The 26908-nt window shown below is 43.6% G+C and overlaps 1 pseudogene; it reads left to right on the top strand.

Moving 5' to 3' along the window:
* Positions 1-214: 214 nt before the first annotated feature.
* On the top strand, positions 215-25651 carry LOC147579945 (carboxy-terminal domain RNA polymerase II polypeptide A small phosphatase 1-like; annotated as a pseudogene).
* Positions 25652-26908: the final 1257 nt, after the last annotated feature.

A 26908-nucleotide genomic window follows, 5' to 3' on the forward strand; every position in this document is an offset into this window, starting at 1 on the left:
TGTGAAGCTCTCTCAGTTTTGCATGAAAATTAGGCTTCATTGATCCTAAGTATTTGCTTGAGTTTGGAAAGGCAGAAATGAGGCTCAGGCTGCTTTGTGCGTGCACCCTTTGGGACTTTCATTCTGGCAGAAAGTGTGGAAATGTGAGATGTTTTCTGCAGCATTGTAGTCCTTCTCCAGCTTCCCGGGCACCTGAGGCAGAAGCAATGACAACATGACACCCTTGTTCCTGAACAAGTTGTATGTTCCTGAACTCAACAGTTCCTGTGGTGGCTTCAGAGGTACGGGCTCCCCTGGTGGGTCAGTTCTGTTATGGGGAATCATTCCAGGAGATCCAGACGAGTGACTGCTCCTCCAGCCTTGCCAACAATTGCATAAGTACATAAATTCCCTGTATTAAATCCCTTTCTGCTTAAAATATTTGGAAGGGTTCCCATTCCTTGTACTGAGTACTGAAATTACTATCATTATCTGCACTCTCCAGAAGAGAAAACTAAAGTGTAGAGAAATTCATTCCCTAAAGTTCCGATCTATTAAACTTCAGAGATAAGATTTGAATTCAAAGGCCAGGTCGCTTTGTTATAACAACTTCTCTCATCAAGAGGTGGGAGGAGGGCAGAGTGGACAGTAGGACTCAAGAAGAAAAAACTGGCTTCACTTATCAGTCAATTACCTTAAAACTACTAGTAAAATGGGTACAAAGATTAGCCTACAAGTTTGTTTCTCAGACCATTATCTAAAATAGAAGATACTCTCAGAAACAACTTCAATGTCCAATAATAAGAATTGGTTACATAAATTATGGCACATCCACATGATGGAATATTATGCACACTTTAAAAATGATGTTATATAAAGCAATAATAAAAGAATGATGTACAGCTCAGGGCACCTAGGTGGCTCAGTCGGTTAAGTGTCCGACTCTCGGTTTCAGCTCAGGTCATGATCTTGCGGTTTCATGGGTTGGAGCCCCACATTGGGCTCTGCACTGGCAGTGTGGAGCCTCCCTGGGATTCTCTCTTTCTCTTCCTCTCTCTCTGCCCCTCCTCTACTCATGTTGTCTCTGTCTCTCTCAAAATAAATAAACTTAAAAAATAAAATAAAATAAGAATGATATACAGCTCTGTGTCAACAAATTTGAAAACCTGGATAAAATGAAAGATTGTCTAGGAAAAAGTATATCAAAATTCACCAAAGTGATATAAGAAAAAGGTCAATAAGTTTGACAGCAATTATAAAAATTTCAAATAACTGCCCCTGACAAAAAAAGCTGTCCTTGATGGCTCCAGGGATGAATTCTCTTAAATTTTCAAGAAACTGATAATTCCCATGGTTACCCAAACCTGTTCCAAGGCATAGAGAAAGAAGTACAGATTTTCAATTCTTTTCAAAAAGTTCAAATACTACTGACTTCAAAACTTGGCAAACCTTAACAAGGAAAATGCAGCAAAACATTGAAAGAGCAATGTATCAGGGAATTTCTATTCCAAAAATACAAAAATAATTCAATATTAAGAAATCCACTCAGGGGCGCCTGGGTGGCTCAGTCAGTTAAGTGTCTGACTCTTGGTTTCGGCTCAGGTCATGATCTCACAGTTTTGTGAGTTCAAGCCCCACACTGGGCTCTGTGCTGAACAGTGCAGAACCTGCTTGGGATTCTCCCTCTCCCTCTCTCTGTCCCTCCCCCACTCCCGCTGTCTCTGTCTCTCTCAAAATAAATAAACTTAATTCTTAAAAATTTTGTAATCTATTCATATAAATCCCTACATTAATAGATCAAAGGGGAAAAACTATGTGATCATATAAATACAATCCTAAAAAAGAATTTAGTAAAATTTAATACTCATTCCTCATAAAAACTCATAGTAAGGTAGGATAATATGTATCTAGGAACATGTGGTTATATTATATGTGGTAACATAATAAATAACATGTATATTTAAGGAAGGATAAATATATATGTAGATCTCAAAAGAAGCAGCTTATTACTTAATGGTGCATAACTATAGAAATACTTGTTAAAATCCAGAAGAACGAAAGTTGTCCATGTCTCTACTATTGTCTAGTAACATTCTAGTGGTTAGTGCAATTAGACAAGAGGACAAATGTGAGTTTTGCAAGTGTCAGCCATTGCTGTAGCAGACCCCTCTATAGAACCAGCAGAACGCCAACCAAACTCTTAAATGACCAAAGCTCCTTCCAGACTCTCCCCCTCTGTCCATACCTGCCATAGTCTCTTAATCAGTAAGACGGTGAAATGATGAACTGTAATACTCATTCCCTTTCCACGTTGTTAGCCCAACCTTTCCCCAGTCCATATGCCACAATGCCAGCTCTTCATGTTTTCTTGGGATGCCTGATAGCCCCACATGACCCGCCTGTTGTTTGCAGTAATTTCATGCTCCCGTCCCATCTTCTCAGAACTATGTTCTCAAGCCTGACCAGGCAGATGAACACACCCTTGCCATGGCCTCAATAAGGACCAATGGGTTTAGGTAGGATTCCTCCCAGTAGCATGTTTTCTTTGTAACATAGCAGCCTTCTAAAGACTAAATACCTTACTTGACAGGAGGGACCGTGATGGAAGGAATTTCAGGTAATAGTGGTGGATACATGGTACTCAAGAAGGAATTCCTGTCCTAGCTAAGCCTTTCAAATGTTATAGTTACTGATTCTACCTATGTTTAAAGGCCATCCTTCACCTGACTAGTTTTACTGTCATCGTTCCTTTAATAATATTATATCTTGTGCCTGCTTCCCCAAATGGAAGTAACTTGCAATAAAAAAGAGTAAAAAATCACCAAAGGTAAATACCAGGTAAGGACTGAGCTTCCAGGAAGCCAAGGCAGAAAATGCAATGTAGCATGTTACATACCTGTCGCTGCTTGGTTTCTTCTGCTTCTCAGAAGAAACAAAGTTCTTTATGGTATTAAATACCAACACACACACACACACGTGTACATATCCAGATGCCCCTTCAGAGCTATCCTTTCAGAACTAACTTTCAGAACAAGGTTATTTGATTAAGGATTCTGCAACAGAGATAAAAGATTCTGACCATAAACTTAAGTCCTTTTATTAGGAGATACCTCTTTGGGGAGAAGGGTACTGGCAAAGTGCAAACTCAAAAAAGCAGGGGGAAGATTTAAAAAAAAGAAAAACTCACTGAGTTTGGTCATAAATGTGAAAGTAAGCTTAATTAGCTCATACATGAAAAACACTATAGAGCCTGAATAAAGGCTCTCCACAAAGTAGTCTTCATTATTACTATTCATCAGTGTAAGTGTGTGGTTTGCTTTCAGTTCTTCTGTGCTGAAGCTAGCAAGACATGATGATAAAGTTCCAAGACAACGTTAAATTACTAGCACCTCTTATTAGAAAGCGGCATTTTTCTTTTCAGGGTTATGTACCACCATTTTTCTTATTCATTACTGTGTAACATCAAGCTGTGAACTTCTGCAAGGCTGGAAATAATTCATGCAACCAATCTTCTTTAACAAACTAATCATCTCTCTCCTTCAGGAGGTACAAGATATGGAACACTGGTGATGATTATGAAAAATAACAGTATTTATTGGAATCCACTGGGCTCCATGCTATCTTCAGTATAGCTAAGGAAACTTTAACTGTGTTTAATGATCTTTCCACTAATACTCTTATTGAGACAGGCAGGGACTGTCACATCATTTTAGGATGGAAGTTCTCAAATGTTTTGTTCTCAGAACTCCTTTATATTCTGATCAAAGTTATTAAGTATCCCAAAGAGCTACTGTTTAGATGTGCTATGAGTATTGACATTTGCTATATTAGAAATTAAAGCTGAAAATTTTAAGTATGTATTTGCTAATTGTATTAAGAAGAATCCTATTATATGTTAAAATTTTTATAAAGCACTAGATTTTCCAAAACAAAAAACATTTTTTGCTCATCTCTTTAATGCCTGGCTTCATCATAGATAACTGGATTCTCATATCTGCTCCTATATTCAGAGTGCTCCCATATTATTTGTCATGTAACATCTGGAAATCCCCAGTACACACACATGAGAGAATGAGAGTGAAAATGGAGATAACAACTTGGTATTCTTATTAAGAGAGTTTTGTCCTCACAGACCCCTGACAGGGTCTCAGAGTTCCCTCTACACATTTTGAGAACTGCTGATTTGGGATCAGACTGACTGCCATAAAAGTGAAATGGTGAAAAAAAGCACAAGAATCAATAAAGTATAAGTTCTATATATATAATATATATATATATATATATATATATATATATATATATATATACACAGAAGTAGAAAACAGTGTCTATTTTAAGACAGTGTCTATTTTATTTTAAAAATTTTTTTTTTCAACGTTTATTTATTTTTGGGACAGAGAGAGACAGAGCATGAACGGGGGAGGGGCAGAGAGAGAGGGAGACACAGAATGGGAAACAGGCTCCAGGCTCCGAGCCATCAGCCCAGAGCCTGACGCGGGGCTCGAACTCACGGACCACGAGATCGTGACCTGGCTGAAGTCGGGCGCTTAACCAACTGCGCCACCCAGGCGCCCCAAGACAGTGTCTATTTTAATCCTATTAGCAAATACACACTTAAATTTTATCTTGCCTAGGGTAATGAGGTATAGTGCATTCCTCTTCAAAATATCTGCTACCTACCCCACTTACCCGCTGCTCCTCAAGGGGTCTCCTAACACAGACTCTCCCTATGGGAAGATTATACTCTTCCCACCCTACTGTGTTCATGTCTGGCCATCTGACTCGCTTTGACCAGTGAAATGTGCATGAAAGTGACATGTGCTGCTTCTGTGCAGAAGCTTTGCAGGCTATTGCACAATTCCTCCATCCCTCATCTCCTCTCCCGTGAGACTCACAATGTCCCAGGAAAGGGCTGCTTCTTCAGCCTACATGCTGAAATGAAGGCAACGTGGAGCAGAGTGGCAGTCTATCCAGGAAGTACACGTAACAAAAGAGTAGTCCTCTGAGAGTTTTGGAATCGTTTATTATCGCAGCAGAAATTAGCCTATGGTGACTGATAAAGGTAAGATAAGATAATTACAGAAAAATACACTAAAGAAAGTATCATAATAATATTCCCACATATTAAAGAATATAAAGCAAGGGTGATCTATGTTAGCATCCTCAATGTTTTTAGCAAATATTTTTTTAAATGTAACAAGCATCGTGGAGTCAGGTCCTACGCTAAACATCAAATATTCAGAAGTGACTAAGATATGATCTCGGCCTAAAAGGAGATGGTGGGAAGCATGGCTTTGACATTAGACCTAAACTGGAAGCCTTCCTCTGCTTCTCGCAACTGTATGACCTCAGGTAAGTTTTCTCTGAGCCTTACTACTCTCATCTGTAAAATGAAGATAACAGCTCCTACTTCAGATGATTGTGAAAACTAAATAATATGATTATATAAAGTATATAACAGATAGCCTAGCATACTGTGTGTTTTCAATAAAGACTACTTTCCTTCCTCCTCTGTCTCTCCATCTACCACCCTCGACTCCCAGATAAGGATCTAGGGATGCTAAACCTGGGTTCCTCAGTTACTTTTATAAATTTTAGTCCTTCCAAAAATAAAAAAGAAATTGTGCATGTACAACATACACACACACACACACACACACACACACACACACAAATACAGTCATTTAGCCTGTCATTCAACTAATACTTATTAAATACTATACTCATTTTACAAATGAGATACTTCAAACAGTAAGAGGAACTTCATAACTTCCCCAAGGTCATATGTCAGAACATATATATTTACCTCATTTTTCAGTGGCTGATAATATTCAACAGTATTGATTAATTACAGTTGACTTAACCATTCCCTTTTTGATGGACATTTTCAAGCTGTGTTATGTGTTTACCATCACAAAAGAGAAACATCCTTATACATATGGAACTTTATTTGTAGAATAAATTCTAAGAATTGGATTGCTAGGTCAAAGAGTAGAGAAATTTAAATTCTGATAATAGCGCAAAATTGCCTTTCAGAAAGTCTTTGCCAGCTTATACTCCTGCCCTCCAGGTAGGAACACGTCCTTTCCCCAGACCTTCATCTATAGTATCCCCTCAACCTGCAGCAGCTTGTGTCTCGGCATCAATGTTTGCCAAACCACGTTCCCAAGAATACCCTCACCAGGCACTGTTTTGGAAAGGCTACTGCATGGAGAGCACCCCTCTTTCTTGTCTCTGGTAGGTTAATGCCCTCTTTCTCTGATTTCACACGTAATGCGTTTGGGGAGTATGGCTGGAAGTGAGCTTTGTTTTGCTCTGAACTACTCAAGAATAATTCATCTTTCTGAAAGGTAACTTGTATATTGATCCAGAAACATTGCAGGAGTGTAGCTTTTTCATTGATTATTTGATAATGGGTCATTTCATTTCTATCTACTTCTGACTTCTCTGTCTAACTCAAATAAAAAACCAGGTGACCCTAAGCACATAATTCATCTCAGTGGAAAGCATTTTGCCTGCCAATTCACATTAGCTCAAAAAGTGACCCTGTAAACTCCCAAGTCATTTAGAACAATACATTCCAGAGATGGCCCTTCCAACCTGCCTTATTCTTGCTTAATATTTGGGCAAGAAACTAAAGGAGCATTTAGTTTGAAGCAAACAGCATCTCATATTTTCTTAAAATGAGGCAAAAGCAGATCTAAAACATCGTTCAATGGAGTGAGCCTACATTGACAAGAGCACATGTAATGGCTTCCTTTGTGTGTTCTTAGCCAATTTACAACTACATTCATTGAATTAATAATGATCAGCTGGGACTCACAGAAGCCTAATATCCAGAGCTCCACTGGAGGTTGCTAGCCGATAAATATTTATTGATGATAATTGGATGACAGACAGAGATGGGCTCAGCTAGAAATTTAATCTTCCTGCACAAGCATCCTAGCCAAGATTCCTCCTCAAACCACATAGATGTGGTACCCAGAGAAATGGGGTGAAAAGAACTTTGAAGGTATGTGAAAACTAAGAAATTGAGTTCTACGATTGCTTTGTTTAGTGAAAAGTAAGGTAAACTCCATAAACATCATCTTTTTAACCAAATTGTCAACAAAAGGAAGAGAATTTGGAATTCAACACGGTGCTCTTCTGGATTCTGAATTTTCCTTCCTATTCCAAAAAATATTTGAGTGGTACTAAGCAGTAGGCATTCAAGCTGTATAGAGACTAGAAGGAGGCCCAGGGCAAGGAATGAAAGCAGTAGAAAGCAGAGGAAAAAATGGCAGAAGAAGGGAAAGAAAACACTGAAAAAATTATGAGTTCCTTTCAACCCATGGCCTATCTCATTAGCAATGAGAAACATTTAACCATTATTTCTCCCAAAGACCATTCAGCCTGCTGCCTCTACCTGACAAACAAGAAAATTATAGAGATAATTTAGTTATCAGTATTAATCATCTTTTTGGAGCATGTATTAGCCAAGATATGGCAGGTTGTGCTGCAGTAACAAAGAACCCCAACACCTTAATGACCAAAAACCACAAAGGTTTATTTCATGCTCAAACCACATGTCCATCTCAGGCTGCCAGAGCATTCTGCTCATCAGAGTAACCTGAGGACACAGGCTGAAAGAGCAGCCAATCACCCTTTCAGAAGGAGAATCTTGCATCAGCAATTAAACCTTCTGGCCTGGAAGTAAAGAGCACTGATGACTACTACAGAGGCAATGCTTAAGAAAGTCCAGCTTTGAATCCCTCTCCACTTCTCATTAACCATGTGAACTTAAACACATCACTTAAACTCTAGGAGGCTCAGATTCCTTATCTGAAAAATGGGAATAATACAACTTACTCATGAAGTTGCTGTGAAGAATAAATGAGGTAATAGAACTAGCACATACTTGGAACTCAGTAAATGATAAGCTTTTGTTTCTTACTACATTAAAAGACTTCCAGTTAAAAAAAATTAAAAAAAAAAAAGACTTCCAATGAGACTAGTGGGTTCACAGAGATGTGTGCTTTTGCTCATTTGCATATTATTTACAAAATTCTTTAAAATATAAATTAAACCACAATATATACATGTCTCAAGGCTCTCACTGCCACCTACTGTGGTTCCTAACAGTTCAGTTTTGTACATGGGGAAAAGTGACCTGAAGGTGATTGAAGAATTGAGCCAAAGTTGTTCTACAGTCAAGAAGGTGTTAACATCCAACTTGGTCTCTCCTGACTTCCAACATAATCTTATGTCTCACTGCTATCTCCTACCTTTTATGCGTGGAGGCCAGAAGGGAGAACAATATACTGCACCCCAGAATAGCGTCTTTGGCAGCAAGCTTTTAGACAAGGGTCAGGTAAGCCAAAGACTGTTTTCACTATTCCTATATCATGACTGTGCTTCAGAACTATATTTTGCATAACAATGAAAGAAAATTAAAGAAATCAAAAAAATGATTACAAATATAAGAGCCATAATAACGGCTACCATTTACTAAGAATTTACCCTATGCCAGGTCTTATTCTATTAACTTTTAGAGGATTATCTCATTTAATCTTCACACTAACACTACGAGGTAGGTAGGTAATATCACCCCATTTTTCAGGGAACTGAGGCACCATAAGGTGAAGTACCCTGCCTAAAGGGCCCTAAATAGTAAGTGGCAGAGTGTGGAGTCAAGCGCAGACCATCTTTTTCTGAAACCCACGTTCTTAACTTCTTCACCATGGCTCTAATCAATAGTCATTATTTTTGAAATCCCGCTTATCAGGAAAAAGGAACGGTGGCTGATGAAATTGCCCCATAAGTTCAAAGGCCATGCTAAGAATTGTAGGTTCATTTTGGCATACTGTTTTTATTCTTCTCCATTATTATACTCAGCAACTCCCTAGCACCAGACAATTAACCAACAGATAAGTTCTTGAACATATAAAGAGCAGAAGAAAAGGGGCAGATCGGAGCATAGAGGGGGCCAACTGATATTTACTAAATGAGTGAATAGCAATTCATCATCAGCAACTGAAGAAAACTCAAATTGATGCTCTTCCTGTGCTAGTCAACAACAACCCCATCATAAATGAAATTCATCATTTCAACTCTGTCACCCCCTTAACACAAAATATGTGTGCCAGATTCTGAATACTGAACCTCATTGCACCACTGCCTTTTTATAAGCCAAGGAAGACATTTTATTGAACAAAGTGTTTTAGGGAGGTGTCATAGGATATAGGCAGAAGAGGGAATCCATGCTTACCTTCAGGGAGAAGGGGGAGACCCAATGGACAAAGCAGGCAAGCTCCATCAGGCCCGAAAGGTACGATTTCCATGCTATAAGACAAAAAAATTGGAAGTATAATTTAGTACCTATTATCTTAATGCTCACCTAAAAGAAATTTTAAACCTCCGTATCTATGAATTTTCAGGAAGGAACAAATGGTCCTCCAGATGTCGTGATCTGTCAAACAAAACAAATCTCTCTCCAGATGAAGAAAACATTAAATGTAATTCTCTGTGTTTCAAAATACATAACCAATTAGTAATCACTTGGCCATGAATTAATAGAACTTACTAGGTTCTCTTACTAGGTTCTTACAGGTTCCCCTTCCTGATTTCTCGGTAATATTTGGAAATTAATGGGATATGATTTATCAGACTAAGCCCATAAGCTACCTTCAAGCCCTTGTCCCTTTTTTCTTTCACATGACAAAGGGGGCTGTAAGTAAGTGTATCATCACTATAGCTAAGTAGAAGCTGCAGGGGTAACACCAGTTGGCTATGGTATGTTAGTGTCACATATAAGGCCTTGTCAGTCAACAACTCTCAGATCACACACTTCTAAGTGTTGTCCACACCTCAACTGTGCATGATGAGAAAGGCTCGGCCCCAGAAAGTTAGTGAATGGTCCATAGCATGCTCTAGCAATGGGAATCAGAAACATATGGGATGCAAAAACTAAGAGTGAGGTAGAATCAGTCCAAATTCAAATACCCTAAAACAATTATGTAACAGTCACCAAAGGTATCAATTTGTTATCAACAACTTTCAAGTCAAAAGGAACAGACCAGTGTCGCTACAACAACAGAGGGTCGAGGTAACCCAAAATGAAGCCCTTTGACTTTCTGCCTGTCCAGGAGGCTTGATTCAGAAATGATAGAAGAAAACTCTCCTGCTAAAATGGTGGACAGAACTGGTGGCTCTCAAGACGACAAGTGGTATTCTTCACACCTTTGTGTTTCTGGGCTAGGTCATGGTGGCCCAGCTGGAAATGGGAACTCAGCACCACCACCATATACATAACTATGTGTCTGTTTTCAGACTTAAGTTGTCACTTCCCTCTAGGCAGGAACTAACTCTAACTCTCAAATGGCCTTGTATAGGGGCCATAGCCCCTGTACCATCAGTATCTAAAACTGTTTTTCTCAAACTGATGATACATATATTCTTTAAGTGTATCATGATCTTACCAATAAATACCAAGTATATCAGCTCACACTTCCTGCTGGCATAGTACCTTTTCACTGTTCCACTAAGTGCCAGGTTTCCCAGAAGGGCTCACAGACTGCTGCCAAGACAGGGGAAAGAGAAGGTCAAGAGGGTGGGCCTCTATCCCACCTCAACCAAGGCATCTACTTCATCTGTTTAATACATTGGGGCTATGGTTTTTCCCTTGAGGAAGAGTCTGCTCCTTTACCTTTTTTTTTAAATGTTTATTTATTTTTAAGAGAGAAAGCCCAAGCATGGAGGGGCAGAGACAGAAGGAGGCAGAGAATCCCAAGCAGGCTTCGCGCTGTCAGCACACAGCCCCAGGTGGGGCTAGAACTCAGCAACCAAAATCAGTACCTGAGCCGAAATCAAGAGCCCCACGCTTAAGGGACTGAGCCACCCAGGTGCCCCAGCAAGGGTCTGATTCTTTAAAAAGTGCCCCTCTAGAGGTGCCTGGGTGGCTCAGTTGGTTCAAAAGCACCCCTGTTCTAGGAAATGCCCAGATTATAAGAAAAGTCAGTGTCTAGTGTGCCCCATCAAAGAGGCAGCTATAGAGGTTCCATGTTTGCATTTGCCTCACAGGAAATCAAGTCCCTGTTGTAATGGTGTTTCCTCCACGCCCCCTCCCTCCCCTCCTCCTGAAAACCCGGCTTCCCTGCCACCATAAGTATCAGAAAACGTCTGTCTCCTCCGGGCCCCAATTCTGGCCGGAGCCCAGAGTGACAGGAGGCCAGGAGCCGGGGCCAGACCCTGGCCTCGCTCCGCCACCATTACTCAGATCGCAGGAAGAGGTGCAGGCCGCTATAGGGCAAAAGTGACCAGAAGTCAGCCGCTTCTCAGAAGCCCCGGAACCAGGACATCCTCCCCCTCGCTTTCTGCTCCTCTGGCCACGATGCAGGGCTCTTGCTGGTGGAGGAAAACGGCACTGTCCCCAAGACCCCAGTCTACTACCTGCTCCCTGAGGCCAAGGCCCAGGACACGGAAGATCTGCGAAGTCGTCGCCCTGGATGAGCCCCAGGCGCACAGCCCCTTCAAGCCAGTGAACAAGGCCAACTTCAGCATCCCTGTGGCAACTGCAGGGCTGGCACCCGGTCTACTCGCTGAAGTGGCCCCAAGCGCATGAGTTCCTGCAGCCAATGCGCGAGGTCTGTGAGAGCACGCCGTTCACTGCCAGCCTGGCCAAGTGCGCAGACTCCGTAGCGGACCTGCTGCAGGCGCATGCGGCCTTCTGGGCGCAGCTGTTTCGCGGGTGGCGTGTCTGCCCCCAGGACCGGAGCAGGCTGGCCCGAGACCTGCGGCGCGTGCTTATCCCGGACAGCTCGCCCGCCCCCTACGTCTTCCGTGCAGACAGCGCCGGACCACTGGTTTGGCAACAGGAGTGACGCGGAGCTCCACGACCTCCTGCCCTCTCCGAGCAGCCCAGCCGCGAGGATGCCGCGTACTCAGTGCTTGGGCAGCTCTGGCCGGGCAGCCAAGACCTGCCCCAGACCAGGGCCCACACCCCTCACAACGCAAACTCATCCTTTTTTTTTTTTTTTTTTTTTAATGTGTATTTTATTTTTGAGAGAGAAAGAGAGCGTGAGTGGGGGAGGAGCAGAGAGGGAGACACAGAATCTGAAGCAGCCTCCAGGCTCCACGCTGTCAGCACAGAGGGAGGAGGGGGGCTGGAACCCACCAATTGTGAGATCGTGACCTGAGCCGAAGTCCCACGCTCAACGACTGAGCCACCCAGGCGCCCCAAATGCAGACTCATCCTTAAGATAACCCAGTGGCCACCGCTGCTTCAGCATCTTGGGGAAGTGGGCTCTCTCCACCAGCCTGGCCAGGCTGCGAAGGGGACAGCAGGTTGCACGGAGGGCATTGGGCCCCTGGGTCCTCTTGTCAGTGCCTTAGAACTTACTTCTTCTTGATCCAGTGGGGTCCTGGGTGCTGCTCTCCCTTTTCTGTATCTTTACTGCTGCCAAATTGGGCACGTTGGCCCTTTCCGGTTCTATTTGGGGGAGGGGGCAGGGTACCCACTGCCCCATGTCTTGGGCCCCCAGCCCTGGAACAGTTGACACCAGGTGTCTTGCATAATAGAGCTCTCTTCCCCACCTGATTTTCCCAGGGCCCATGAACCCTCAGCCCTTGCCTTGAACAGTTTCCAGGTTGTTGCAGTCTAGGCTGGTAGGGGAGGAACCAGTCTCCACCTCCTCCCTTGGAACTGATACAGGCCTCACCAATCTCTGCCTAGGAGGATAGAGAGGGGAGAAGATCTGTTACCACTTGTGAAGGCAGAAGGGTCTGTCCTTCAGGACCAAAGAGCCCAGCTTCTCTAGGCTTAGCAGCTTATGGCCGCTCCCCACATCACCCAAGCCCTGACCCCTCACATTTACCTTGACTACCCCCAAGGCCTTGGGCCTTGGCTCCCCCAGCTCCTGGTCTAGGGGCATAGGGAGGACCGCTTTGTGGTGCCATATACATATGTATATGTATACATAGATTTTTAGGGGAAGGGAAAAAAGAAGGGTTGGGAGGGACACACTTCTTTCACCTCTTTCCTGGGCCCATAAACTGGAGGGATGGAGGGAAAGGATTTTTACATTTTTTAAACTGCTATTTTCTGAATGAACAGCCTAGGCCAAGGTGCCCCAGGTCATGTCCTTTGTCCCTCACACTCTCTTTGTTACGATTATTCACTAACTCAGAACACATTTATTGAGCATCGTCTCTGTGCCCAGCACTGTACTAGGCCCAGCAGCTGCATGGGATAGGGGGTGTCTCTACACGTACTTGGTGGCTCTCCCACCCATCCCATATTTAACCACTGTCCTTAGGGGAGCTGTAGGAGGTGGGACCCTTTTCTTGAGGTTTGAGGATCTCTAGGAAGCCTAACTAAGCTGTCTCCCTTCCCCATGCCAACCCACCCCCTGTAGCCCCCTGCCTTGCCCCCTGCTGCTTGGGGGAAACTGCCAGGTCATCCTTATAGCTCTGACTTCTTTATCTGGAATCCCTCCCCACTATGCTGAGTCTGGAAGTCAAGGCCTTGGGTTTCCCCAGAGCCTAATGGTTAAGGGGACCCACATACCAGTGCCAAGGAGGATGTCAAGTAGAGACATCATTGCCCCTCTTCCCCAGAACAGGGGGTGGGAAGGAGGACAAGTTTGGCCTGAATCAGGTGACTTGCCATTTAAGTGCCTTCTCTGTCACTGAAAGCCCCACAGTGTGATGAGAACTAAAGAGAATGCCAGAACCCTGCCCCCCACAAAAGAGAAGCAGCTATGTGTATAGCAGTGTTCTGGGTTTCCAGAGGAAGGTATTTTCCTTTCTTGACAGTGAACATTAGTTACCCCTCATCACTCCAGGAAGAACCAGTGAACCTGAGTGCCTCAACAGCCTACTGGGGCCCTTACTTGATTAACATTAAAAAAAGAAAGCCACGTGGAAGAAGGAGAAGAGAAATTAACAAAACAGGTAGAAAAACAGAATGATGCCACCATGGAAATGCTATCTTGTCACCTTATTTCATAGGAACTTACCCAGCTGTCTTTATAGAAATGGTTCAACCCAGGGGCGCCTGGGTGGCTCAGTTGGTTGAGCATCTGACTTCAGGTCAGGTCACGATCTCTGGTCTGTGACTTCAAGCCCCATGTCGGGCTGTGTGCTGACAGCTCGGAGCCTGGAGCCTGCTTCAAATTTTGTGTCTCTCTCTCTGTGTGTCCCTCCCCTACTCATGCTCTCTCTCTCTCTCTATCTCTATCTCAAAAATAAACATTAATTTTTTTTTTTAAAGAAGTGGTTAAACCCAGCTATTGAAAGATTCACACAGGCTGAAGGAAGTTGAGAGATCAAAGAAGCTTGAGTAGAGGTTGTATCTGTGTCCAGGTTTGTGATGGCCTATCAGCTGACAGTCCTGCTGAGTCCACAGAGAGAGGGAAACTAGACCCCAGGCTTAATTGTCTGTAGTCAATTATGGATGTATCTCCAGACAAAACAGTAGTCAGACACTCTGGCACCAAAGATATGACCAATAAAACACTGGGAAATGATCTCTGTGTACAGGTCTATGATCCCAAATGAATCCTATAGCAAAAAGTCTTTGACTCCAAATGCATCAAACCGTTTTCATCCTGGTTGTCCCTGCAACATACACAGCCTGAAATGAAACGGGCTTGTGCTGTTCTGATTTCATCCATTAAGCAATAAGTGGCACCAGAAGAACCCAGACTCCAGCATCTAAAGGGGTCATGTTGATCCTAGAAGCTCCTGTCTGGGGACCCTTCTGTGAGGCCCCCTAACCTATTCTGTCTCCTAGGGACTAGACAAGGGTAGGGAGTTTCACTGGCCAGGAAGGAGAATGGGAGACAGCACTGATGACAGATGGAGAAAAGAGACCCAAGGTTTGGGCAATGGGGTCTCAGAACTCAGCTTGCTTCTGACTCCTGGACCAGGGCAGCTCTTCTCTGTAGAAACTGATGCTTCATCTTTGGACATCATGGGACATCTCTGTGCCTTACTTTTACCACAGTTCCTTGCCTTTCATCATCCCTAACTCTTTCCACTGTTGAGCTCCTTCCAGGGCAGGCCCAGGTGACACCATATGCTGCTTCTGAGGCCAGAGCCCCCAGTCACCATATGCCCAAAAGGAACTTCTTTGAAAATCCCAGGGAGGATCACTTTAAATGACTTGTCCTCCAAGCACTGACTCCAGGAGAAGCTCCCGTCTCAGTCTGAGGGGCATAGACCTCACAATGTACCTCTCTGCCTCAGGATTGAAGTGGAAAAAGACAAAACCATGGATCATACGCTGTTGGGTTCCTTTCCCTGACCCTCAAAGACCTTCCCCCATCTTATCTGCAATCTGACCCAGCCTAAGGGACTCTGAAGTTATGAGCTAATCCTTTCTCTTCCCAAATAAGGCAGCTTCTTTCATACTGACATTACCAACACAGCCCCTCATCATTAGCTTGGAATGGAGGTTCAGCAACTTTGCTATGGGGCGGCTTTGCTCTGGTATTTTCATTATGATATCTACAGAATTTGGGGACATTTTCTAAACCCTAAAGACTTAAGTTGGATTTTTAGAAATTCATTAGCTCATGAAATCTTAGGTCATGTCATTGTTGTGTGAGAGCCAATAGAAAGAGATCTGAAATATGTGTCTCTAGTGACCACATGGTTTCTCACAGTGAGACTTGTCTACAGCTAGGGGCCAACAGAGGACCAAGTGATTAAAGAAAGGTAGCATTATCAGTGGACACCAGGACTTCTGTCAGCATTTTCCTAGTCCCCATAGGGGAAAAAGTTCCAGTTCCTATTTCTCTGTTTGCCAACAAGATGCTCAGTTGTCTAGGATTCATCTGTGAAAGAGTCCCACAAGAATTTGGCAGTCACATCAGAGCAGAGGAATTCATTCCGAGTGATTCGAATGGAAAGTTATAATGGTAACTTGCTACTATCATTAATTCACAACAGAGATATGCAGTCTTTGGGGGCTGAGCCATCATTTAGTTTATTAGGAAGGAATGATGTAAGGCTCAGTCACAGCAATTTGGATCATCTCAGTACAACAGATTTAAAGGCAGAAAGCATAGCTGCCAGTGCATAGACAAAAGAGAGAAGATGCAGGCATCAAGGCAGGTCCAGGTAAACAGCAAGGAAATGAAAGATAGTGGGAAATGTCATAGTTCTCTGGTTCTGAATTCCCCATCCCAAACTTGTCAGGCAGTCAGTGGAGATCAGTCTGCCTGATCAAAGCCCGCATCTCCACATAGCCGTTGGGTTCTGCTTCCTGGACTTTCTGGACCATGGACACAGTCCCTTCCCTGAAAACTGAATGGCATAGGACAGTGGCCTAGATGAAAAATTCAGAAGGAACTTCCCTTTGAACTCTAAAGCCCATGTTAGATTACTCTTAGCCTGGATTCCTTAGGCAAGGATTAAAGGCTAATGCTTTAGCTGAGAAGTTCAATGCCAGGGCAATAAAGTGGAAGGAAAGGAGGGTGAGTCAGGGAAGGGTGGGAAGTAAATGCAAGTTCATGTCTTACTATGCTGTCCAGTACTTCCCAACAAGAATCAAAGAGAGACAGCCATTGTCTTATTGGTGTACCTGCTTGGCCACATATGACATCTCCAGTCAGGCTACAAGGAGGAAAACAATGTACCACAGGGCTGTCCATCGAAGAGAAGAATGGAGAGACAATTTACTCATCTCTAGTCTTACTGGCCAAAATGTGGCCCATTGAACTTCCCTGAATTTCCGAGTTGCAATGAATGGCCCCTGCCCTGAGAAAGCTAGGACACCCACCACACACACCTGTGGCATGATGCTCATTCATGCCCAGAAGTGCTGGGAGGAGACAGAGTCTCTGGGTATGAGAACCCCACTGGAGCCTTGCCAGAGTCGATCCCCACCGCAACAGCTGAGATGGAGTAAGCAGCTGCGTCTAGCAGACAAGGCCAAGAGAAGAAGAGGTCACCTGAGAGGTGTCAGATAAAACTACATGACATTTAGTTAAAGTAAATCATTATTCCTTGCTCCTGATTTTCAACATAGCTTGTCATGGACTCTGAACCCATCACTGGAATCGGCAAAATCTGGAGGTTGTGTGATAGAGATCCGAGATATGTGCCTCCAGTGACCACAAGGTTTCTCACAGTGAGACTTCTCTACAGCCTAACATGAAGCAAAGAGCTCCCTGCCCCTCTGCCTCTCTAAGTGACCTTCAGCAATGGAAGATGCCTAGTGCCTTGTTGCACCTGCTCTCTGAGACAGGCTTTCCACTTTCCATCCACAAACATAATATTGACCAAATGAAATCAGTTTGGGCCCAGTGGGCAATTGTGGGACTCCTCTCTAGTTCTTGGTTTGATGATGCATATCAAGAAGCCAAAAAGAAGTATGCATGCCCTTTTCCACATATTGAGGCAGGCAGCACAGCATTAGGCCAAGGGTTTTAGGTTGGACCCCGGAGTCTGACAGCCTAATGTAACTGAGGCCACCACTTCTCACTTATGTAATGTCTTTCTCTCTCTGCGCTCTCTTGTATAAAAATGGGCATAAAATCAGAACCTCTTCATAGAGGTGTGGTGAGGATGAAATGAGACATTCTCTCTCTGGCAAGTGCCTTAGTAGCACCTAGAAGTCAAGAAATACCAGCTATTGTTATTAATAAATAGAAATTCTCTTGCCCATCATTATCCTTCATTTTTTTGTCCTTGCTGCCAAAAAGTTGGGAGGTAAATTGTGACTGCATTTGACCTTATTGTTTACAAACTTATTTATTCCTCCTGCTTTACTGTCATTGTGCTGTCATGTCAATGTACTTTATGATAAGCTGCATCTTTTACCTCCTTTCCCATGTGCCATCCTCCTTTATCCACCTTCATCCCACTCCCATTTTTCCAGGTAAAGAAACTGGCAGCTGGCTTGTGTCCTGCACCTAGCACCCTTTCTAGGATAGGTGGCTGGCTGAGCTCTGACCCTTCAATGTTTCACGTCTGGAAATGGCTGCTCCCTCCATTAAAAGGTGAGTGCAGGGAGGCATGATCCAGCTGTCACCATCTGGAGTGCTGAGGGCAGCAGAGTGCTGAGGAAGAGGAGCTGGAGTAAGTCCTTAAAGGTAGACAAATCCCAGGGTGCCTGGGTGGCTCAGTTGGTTAAGCGTCCAACTTTGGCTCAGGTCATGATCTCATGGTTCATGAGTTTGAGCCCTGCATCAGGCTCTGTGCTGACAGCTCAGAGCCTGGAGCCTGATTCAGATTCTGTGTCTCCCTCTCTCTCCCTCTCTGCCCTTGCCCTCTCTCTCTCTCTCTCTCTCTCAAAAATGAATAAACATTAATTTTTTTTTAAATAGACAAATACCTCCTTAGATAGCTGCAACCCCCAAAGGCCAGCCCCCGGCTCCATGACCATCCTTGAGCCATTTGGTACTGGCCAACACTCTTCTGAGGATGTAGGAGGTATCCCATTTTCTCCTCCCCAAATGATGCATTCTGTTTCCTACAACAGTGAGTCTCTTGGGTAATGGCTAGTTCGTAATTCCAGATGTAAAATCCCCAAGCCTCAGAATACAAACAGAATTGCAGTTTCCACAAGGCAACTTAAGCTGCCGATTTCCACGTAACTTTCTTGGGTCCGCAAAAGTCACACTCACATGCGTGATTCCTTCACAATTACCAAAAGGCCCCCACAGCTCCGAGCTACTGGTTTTTCCGAGCTGCAGCCTCCCCTCACAGATTTTTATACTGTAGAGAGATTATACAAGATGCAGGAGCGAGGAGGATGGGAGCTGGCAGCCGAAGCCTATGCCCACCCTCCACCCCCACCTCACTCCCTCCCCGTGTCCCCCCACTCTATGCTGCCCCTCTCCCCCCAGCCCCCCAGCCCCCTGCCTGCTTCCCCTTACCCTAGGATGCACTGTGCTTGTGCTCACAGCAACTCCTCTGCCTAATGCTCACATCTGACCACCCCTACCATCCAGGAAAGTTATGTGCATGGCTGAAAGAAATTGTAGCAACTGCTCCTGCTGCCCAGGATGGAAGAGAACCTCCTGCTTCATAGGGACTGTGGATGGTCTTCTACCGTGGGCACCCTTGGGTCCCTGTGTCCCCAGGACCTTTACAGTCATATCCATTATCTTGGGTCACAGGATGCAGACTGAGAATAGGGAGTGAGCCCTGGAAACGTGGAGGAAGATCCACTGCAAACCACTCAGAGCTTTTCTGGGTCAGAATCTCCACATGGGCCAGGAGAACTGGGCTAAAATAGAGGATCTGGCCTCACGGCCCTGGGAGGCCTTTTAATCCAGAGCAACACAGGCAAGGAAAAGTCAGATGCAGTCCACTCTTGGTAACACCAGAACAATGCCTGCTCATTTGTTCAGGCCCCAGCGAAGCCCAACAAAATAGATATAGCCATCCAAATTTCACAGCCTTTGACTCAGACTGTCAAGGTATAACATTAATTTTATATAAATCAATTTCTGTATCTGAGCCCCCATTTTGCTGAAGGCAGCGAACTTAATCTTGTCAAATTTAAATCATTGTCAATGCATACTGTGTCTTCATCAGTCTGGGTCTCTCTCAGCCCTTCCTTGCCCTTTCGAGGGGGCATGGGACCTTTAGGTATTCTCATTGCACTAAGATGGGATGCCAGGACTCCACCAGGCTTCCTTGGGGTCTCCTGGCTGTCCCCCTATCACCTGTGTCTTCTCCACCTCTGAGGTCTTCAAGATCAGGGAACACAGGTCACCCATGCTCTGGGCTCACCTGGACTTATCTGGAGTTTCTATCGACATCTCTCCTCTGGTGCTGGGCTCTAATGGTGTGTACCTTTCTCTGAAATACTCCTAACATCAAATTCAATTTATTACTACCTCAAAAAACAAAACCAAAGAAGCTTCTCCAAAGCCAATAAATTTTGCACTTGGCAAGAAAGACTGCCCTTACTTAGTTATTCAGTCTTTCCAATCCTATTGTTATTGAAGTCAGTCTTATGCTCCTTCAGGTTTTTTTGACTTCTGGAACTCAAACAACAATAGCAATAATGATGATGATTTTTAAATAGCAACCTTTCTCCTCTTGGCAAGGAACTGCAGGTTTCACAGCCTGGTATATAGCCCAAGGAACTATGCGATCCATAGGAACCATTTATAGAGCCTCCCTTGTTCTAGCATCTGCCCTGGGTATTCAGCCTGAAAGAGCAAAGAAAGGAAATGCTGTTTTTTCAAATAAGCAGCCTTTTAAGCCCCAAAGGAAGTAAAAATGTCTTACACAAATCCAGTGCTATACAAGCACTTGTCCAGCAAAAACAGAAATGGCCTCTGCCATTAAAGGCTGTGACTCTCCCACAATTGTCTCAAAGGGAAACACCAGCTAATAATACCAGTTACCCTTAAAATTGCCATTTCTTGATTATTTTCCCTCTTCTTTGTGAGATCTCTGTCACTGAAAAATAAAGGAAAGAAAATTGAGAGAGATTAGAAAAGGAGCAAGTTAGGATCACAGGAATATTTACCAGCCTATAAAATTTGGAGACTTTTAGAAAAACATTGAGATGAGTTTTCTGAGACACAAATGCATAAATAATGCATGATACTTTATTTCACTTTATTTCTAACTTAATTTTAATTTTCCCTTTATTATATAAATTATAATTTCTAACATTGATATAATACTATTACTGGCCATATTCAGATTTCCTCAGGTGTCCTAATGCTGTCCTTTACAGTCTTTTTCTTCAGTATCCAGGATCCAATCAAGGATCACACATTGCACTTATTTGAAACGTCTTGATAATCTCTTTGCTCTGGAATAGTTCCTTGACATTTTGTCTTTTATGACATTGTATTTTTGAAGAATCTAGGCCAGTTGTTTTGCAGAATGTCCCCAGATTTGGATGTTTCATTGTTTCTTCTTGATTAGATTCAGGCTCAACATTTTTGGCAAGAATCCCATGGGGGTGGCATTGTATCCTCATGTGTCATACCAGAAGCCATGAGGTTGATTTGTCCTTTCTTGGTGATGTTGTTTGATCACTTAGTTAAGCTGGTGTCTGCCAGATTTCTTCATCATAATAGGGCTTTTTTCCCTTTGTAATTAGTAAGTGATCTGGGAGATGATGCTTTGAAACCGCGTGGCTACCCTTCACCCAATGGTTCTAGCATCCATTAGTAATTCCTGCACGAGTTAATTATTATGATGGTGGTTGGAAAATGGTGGTTTTGTAATTCGGTCATTTCTCTAGAGTTATTAATTGGCACTCTCCTGCAAAGAAAGGCTTTTCCTTCACCCCTTCCTCTTTTATTCAGTATAAATGTAGACTGGAGATTCTTTTTTTAATGCAATGTGTTACTATCCATTACTGTCATTATTCATTTTGATATTCCAATTGTCCCAAATTTGGTTAGGGGAACCCCTTTAAACAAATCATGTGTCCTTTTGACATGTCCCCTTCAGCTGTTCTTTAAACACATAGAGTGATATTTAAAATGAAAGAAACAGATTGAGGGAAATGCGGAAGAAGGAAGAGGAACCATGAAGGACTGGACAAGAGGATAGTTATGGTTTCAACTAAAACAGAGATCCCATATTCAGCCAGAACTTCCCATTGTCCACCACTGGAGTTCAGACATGTTCAGGAGCCATAGGAACAGGCCTAACAACAGTCTATGTGCATGGGAAGTCTCATAGGAAGAACTCAAGATTTGTCCTCTGATGGATTCAGAAATTTTGTTTTGCCTCACAAACAACCTGTTTTCAGAGGGATATAGCAAGGTAGGAATCGTCCTAAAGGGTAGGGGTATTCAACACAACTGATTGGGCCTTGGTTGTTAAAGGAGATAGAGGTTCTCAAGATAAGAGTGCTGGGCTATTATGTGAATCCACCTCCAGCCAGTCCTCGATGTGAGAGAGGCAACTCTACATGGAAGTTCTAACAATGCTGCTTTGGGACCCTTCTAACAGGTGGTAACACAAAAGTAAGAGAGCCACTCTTTCCTTTAGCAACAGAGCCCCATATAGCTTTGGTTCCAGAGAAGCCACAGAAGAATCTACTATGGCTGGGGGATTATCTGTACCTGGCAAAACAGAACAGACACTACAGGTAGAGACTTCTTTGTGAGTACCTGGAGACTGACTCCCAGAAATACTTCAAAGTAGAAACGTACATGGACTATTTAGATAATTCTGCTTGAACAGTAGAGACAAGAGCCTGATTAATCTAGGTTAAAAAATAGTGTTTTGCCTGATGGTAAATATGGAAATTATAATTACCCCTGAAACAAAGGCTCAGTGGGATTCTACTATGGCCTAAGGTCAACTAACTAGTAAGGAAGGGGTATGCAACAGGACTTGAATTCCTAACAGGGCTTGAATTCCTAATCCAATATGCCTTCCACCTAGTAGAAGGGAGCTGAAGAATTCTAGAAGAACATAAGGAGAAAAGAACACATCAGAGAAAAATGCAGATGACAATGACCTAGAAATAGCCATCAAATGGTCTATATACAACAGTCAAAAAGGCCAGCTCAGGAGAGTACCATTAAAGGGATGAGAGGGGTCAAGAATGTACCTTACTGCAGTGAAATGAAGTGGAGAGAAAGAAGGAGAAAACTGAACCTAAAAACAAAAACAAAAAACAGAAATGATCACAAAGGAGACAAAAGGCAAGAAAACAAGTCAGAGAACAAGGAGAGTCAATGCTTAGCCTTTAATATCATCCATTCATTTTTTGGGCAACACCCACTACTCAAAAGGATTCGTGAGAGTCTAAGATGCCTTTGTGAAAACACTTCAATAAAAGCATAAGATCAAACTTTGATGAGAATGGCTACCAGTCCCTAATACAAACCTTTGCTTTTCTATTTTAAATCCATGAGCATCATTTACAAGAAAAATACACTTCCCTTCCAAGACAAAGTTTGCTTATATGCATTGTCTGTTGCCTCCCCCTAGTGATTGCAAATGGGACGTACACTAAGAATCCATCAACAGAGTCGGAAAATTACATGACCCAATGACAATATTAATGCTTTTAACTTGTATAGAAGTGCACGTTCCCCAAATTGCTTTCACACACAAAATCTCTGTATCCTGATGACAGCCCTGTGAAATGGGCGGGGTGTATTCTACCACCAATTGCTTCACATTGACATTGCTTTGGAGCCTATTCATCAAAACAGGGAAAAGAGAACAAGCTAGGAGTTTAGAGTCGAACCTGCATTTGAAGCCTGGTGCCACCGTGCATCCCTTTGCGGTTTCCAGCCGGTGGCTTATACCCTGTGCCTCCATTTCTGTGTGTGAAATGGGATTGAGACCGCATGTATCACAGAGATGCAATAAGGACTCAATGAGTCATATTTTTATACTAGTTGTGCATTGTGCCTGGTGTGAGCTAAGGCCTGTAAAAATTTCATGACTCTGTTGCTGCTGCTGTTGTTAAGGGCACCTTTGAGGAGGGGTTTCCACTTGCTTAGATATCCATTTATGGTTTCTGGACCTGCTCAGAGGCATTTCTTCCCTGAAACTGAAAAACATGTTGCTAGTAAGTATTTAAATATACTTTTCCTTTGTTCAATTATCCTTATCTTCCAGCTATGTCTTCTATTTTGGCCTGGCTTATGATCTGTCATACACTTCACTTCTAAAGAACCTTGGTATTACAAGAGTCCTCTTCTGCCCTCCTTCACCTTTGGTCTCAAGCCTAGAGCCACATGCAAACCCACAGGACACCCTTTCTTGCTATTCCTTCCGTTCCTATGAGAGTTTCTCTGTCCACCCCCCAGGCACCCAAGTTTCTGAGCACAACCATGTTCAGACCAAGCTTTGTTCAGAATGGATTCTCTTCCTCAAAGACTTTATACCCTGGTGGAAAAAGAGGGACAAGTAGTCATGAGGAGGGGCAGAAAAATCTGTAGGGAGCTCTTTAAGACTCTAAATCAGACTTATTATCTAAGCAAGCTTATAAAGTGCGTGCGTGCTCACTCATGCACACACACACACACACACACACACACACACACACAAGTCCATAAAGGTTTAGAGCAATTACAGGCTCATGAGATCTATTGGGGATGGTGCAAAGTAATTCCTGTACTTGGCTACCAAAAATAGGTCCAGCATCTAGACTGAGCAGATGTTCAGGATGAAGAGCACTTTGTTCCTGAGCAAACACCTTTGACACCACAGATGTCACCCAGGCAGCCCTCCTAATGAGCATTACCCTCTGTCTCTGCTCCGTGGTGGGGTCAAGACTCCACCAGGTCCCTTTGAGGTCTTATGAGATAACAAGCTGGGGAGAAAGAAAAAAGCGAAATCAGGGACTACAGAAATGTTTTTATCCTGATACCTCCTTCTAAAGAAAACACCACCCTTGCCACCTCCATGTTGTGGAGGACCAGAATTCTTTTACAGCACAGTAGGAAGATACCCTACGAAACTCACACGCTGGGATGCAAGACATCAGCCACACACAATCAAGCCCATACATGCATCTCTGCAGCGAGGCTAGCGATCTCATACTCCAGTCCCTAAAGGGGCAAAGCAGGAAATTCCATCATGGTCTCAACTCCTTCAGAGCTTCAGGTCGGCCCTGCAAACCCACACCAAGGGCCAATGGAACTTTAATAAGCTGAACACCCACTCTGCAGACCCACTCCCCAGAGGCCAGGGCCACTTGGGAATCAGAAACCATCTATTCGCACACAACAGATGTCTGTTAGGTTGAAGTATTCTATTCACATGTGTTGCCCATGATTCAGACATGATAGAGCATTTATACTGTGTTCTTCCTGGAAGTAAACTTCCAGATAGAGTATGAGCTGAAAAGCACCCCCTGGCAAGAACTCTGCCTATAAAATTCCCGAGCAGCGGTGTCATGAGCTACAACACAGTGAAAAGGAAACAGCCAAATCTTGGCCAGACCTGTTTTGAATCCTGGTTCTACCTCTTCCTGGTTGGTGGATTTTGGAAATGGTATTTAACCTCTTCAGTCCTCAGTTTTCTCATTCTTAAAATGGGCATCGTAATAACAACTCTCGCAGAGAAGTCAAGAAGATTAAAGTTATGTGTAAAATACCGGACCCTCTTAGGCATTCAGTAAGTGGAAATTTGTCATTGTTCCCATGTAACCTAGTCAAAGGCCTCTGGTTGCAGGAATGAGAGAGCGTGGTTTTTGCCCTGCCATTTCACCCTGCCTGATCGTGCAGGGTCCTCCACTGCCTCGAGGCTAATGGCCCTCACATGGTGCCTCTTAGGTTATTCTTGCTCTTAGGTTTCATTAATCGTTTCAGAAATCTGTTAGGCACAACCCTCCTGAGATTCCTACTGTGGCCAAGAATAGCTTACAATGCTTCACCATTAAAAGTGAGCATCCTCAACTCTTCGTTTCTTACCCCAACCCCCCTCCTGGGACATGTTTAAAACAATAATCAAAGCAGCATAACCAGTTGACACAAGTCTTGAATAAAAGCAGGCTGCACCTAATCCCATTTCTCTTGAGCTCATTAAATGACTTTCAGTCCCACTTTAAATAAAGTCTTTCTTTCCAGGGGACGAGACCCGAGAAGCTGTTGAGCCTTCTGAAGTCACTCTGCTAGCTGCTTGGGTCCTCCTTCCCATTCCTCCTGAACTCCCCTTCACCCTCCTCTCTTTCAGCAACCTGCCTGGTTTCCCGCTCTCCTACCCCAATATCGATGATGATGGTGGTGACAACTGATAACATGCATCAAACACAATGTGTCAGGCACTATTATAAGCAGTTTACAGGTGCTAAGTAAGTCATTTGCCTCCTCCAACAAACTTAAGTGTGCGTTACTGTTATCCCTAGTTTTCAGAGGAGGTGACTAAGGTACCTATATGTCTGAGCAACCCAAGACCACAGAACTGGGAGGACACCCAAACCCGCCATGCATTAAAGGGCTCTCGGCCATCTTAGAGCTCTTCCTCTTCCCTCCTCGCTTCCCCAAGCCCTTACCAGGTCCTGTCCCTTGTGCTTCCTAAATAACCCCTGAATCCATCCTTTTTCTCATCTGCATGGTCCTGCTTTAGCTCATGGTCTCACTGCCTCTTGCCCGGATTCTTACTGCTGCAACCTCTTCACTGACCTCACTGCCACTAATGTCTCCTTCCCCACACCATCCTCCACATGACCACATTATTCATTCAGTCCTTCGTTCATTTAACAAAATATTACTAAGCTGCTATTATGCGCCAGACACTGAGTAGCTTTGGGGTCACCAAAATGGTAATAGTCCCTAACCCCAAAGAACTCTCAGCATTGGGAAAGTCAGACAGACAAACCAAAAATAATACTTAGTGATAATGGAATGGAAGACTGTGCAACATGTAAGGCAGAAAATCAAAGGACCACCAGACTCTGCCCAGCAATGTATAACCATTAGGATTGGTTTGCACTGCAAACCACTGTAGTGATTTAAACACAGTTTTTAGGATTTTGTTTTTTTTTAAACATGCTCAGAAGTCTGGAGGTGAGAAATCACAAGGGTGTGTCAGAGTTTCAAAGATTTGGGGGTTTATTCTTCTGCAACTTCTTTGGTTTGTCCTTCATGCCACAAAATGGCTGCTGCATCTCCGGCCATTGTGTCTGTGTTCAAGGCAGGAAAAAGGGAAAAGGCAAAGGGGCTAGATCAGCTCACGTATTCTTTTCCTTTCTTCTTTTTCAACCAAGAGAGATTTTGCGTTTCCAGAAGCCCCTCCTGTAGACTTCTACTTAGGGTTCCCAGCCCAGATCTGGGTTACATCACCACCCTTACCTGAAAAGGAACCTGGAAAAGTATTTGGCTTTTCAGCCCCTGAAAAGTAGGAGGCAGCAAAGGAGAGGGAGGTACGGTGTGGCTGTTGGGGGGACAGGTCAGGAAAGTTTCAAAGCAGGTATCATGCTTGCTATGGTCTGAATGTAACCTTCCAAAATTCTTATGTCGAAATCTCATCCCCAGGGGATGGTATTAGGAGG

Source organism: Puma concolor, chromosome B3 (assembly GCF_028749965.1).
Source record: "Puma concolor isolate L17-30 chromosome B3, mPumCon1.1.hap2, whole genome shotgun sequence".
Classification (NCBI taxonomy): domain Eukaryota; kingdom Metazoa; phylum Chordata; class Mammalia; order Carnivora; family Felidae; genus Puma; species Puma concolor.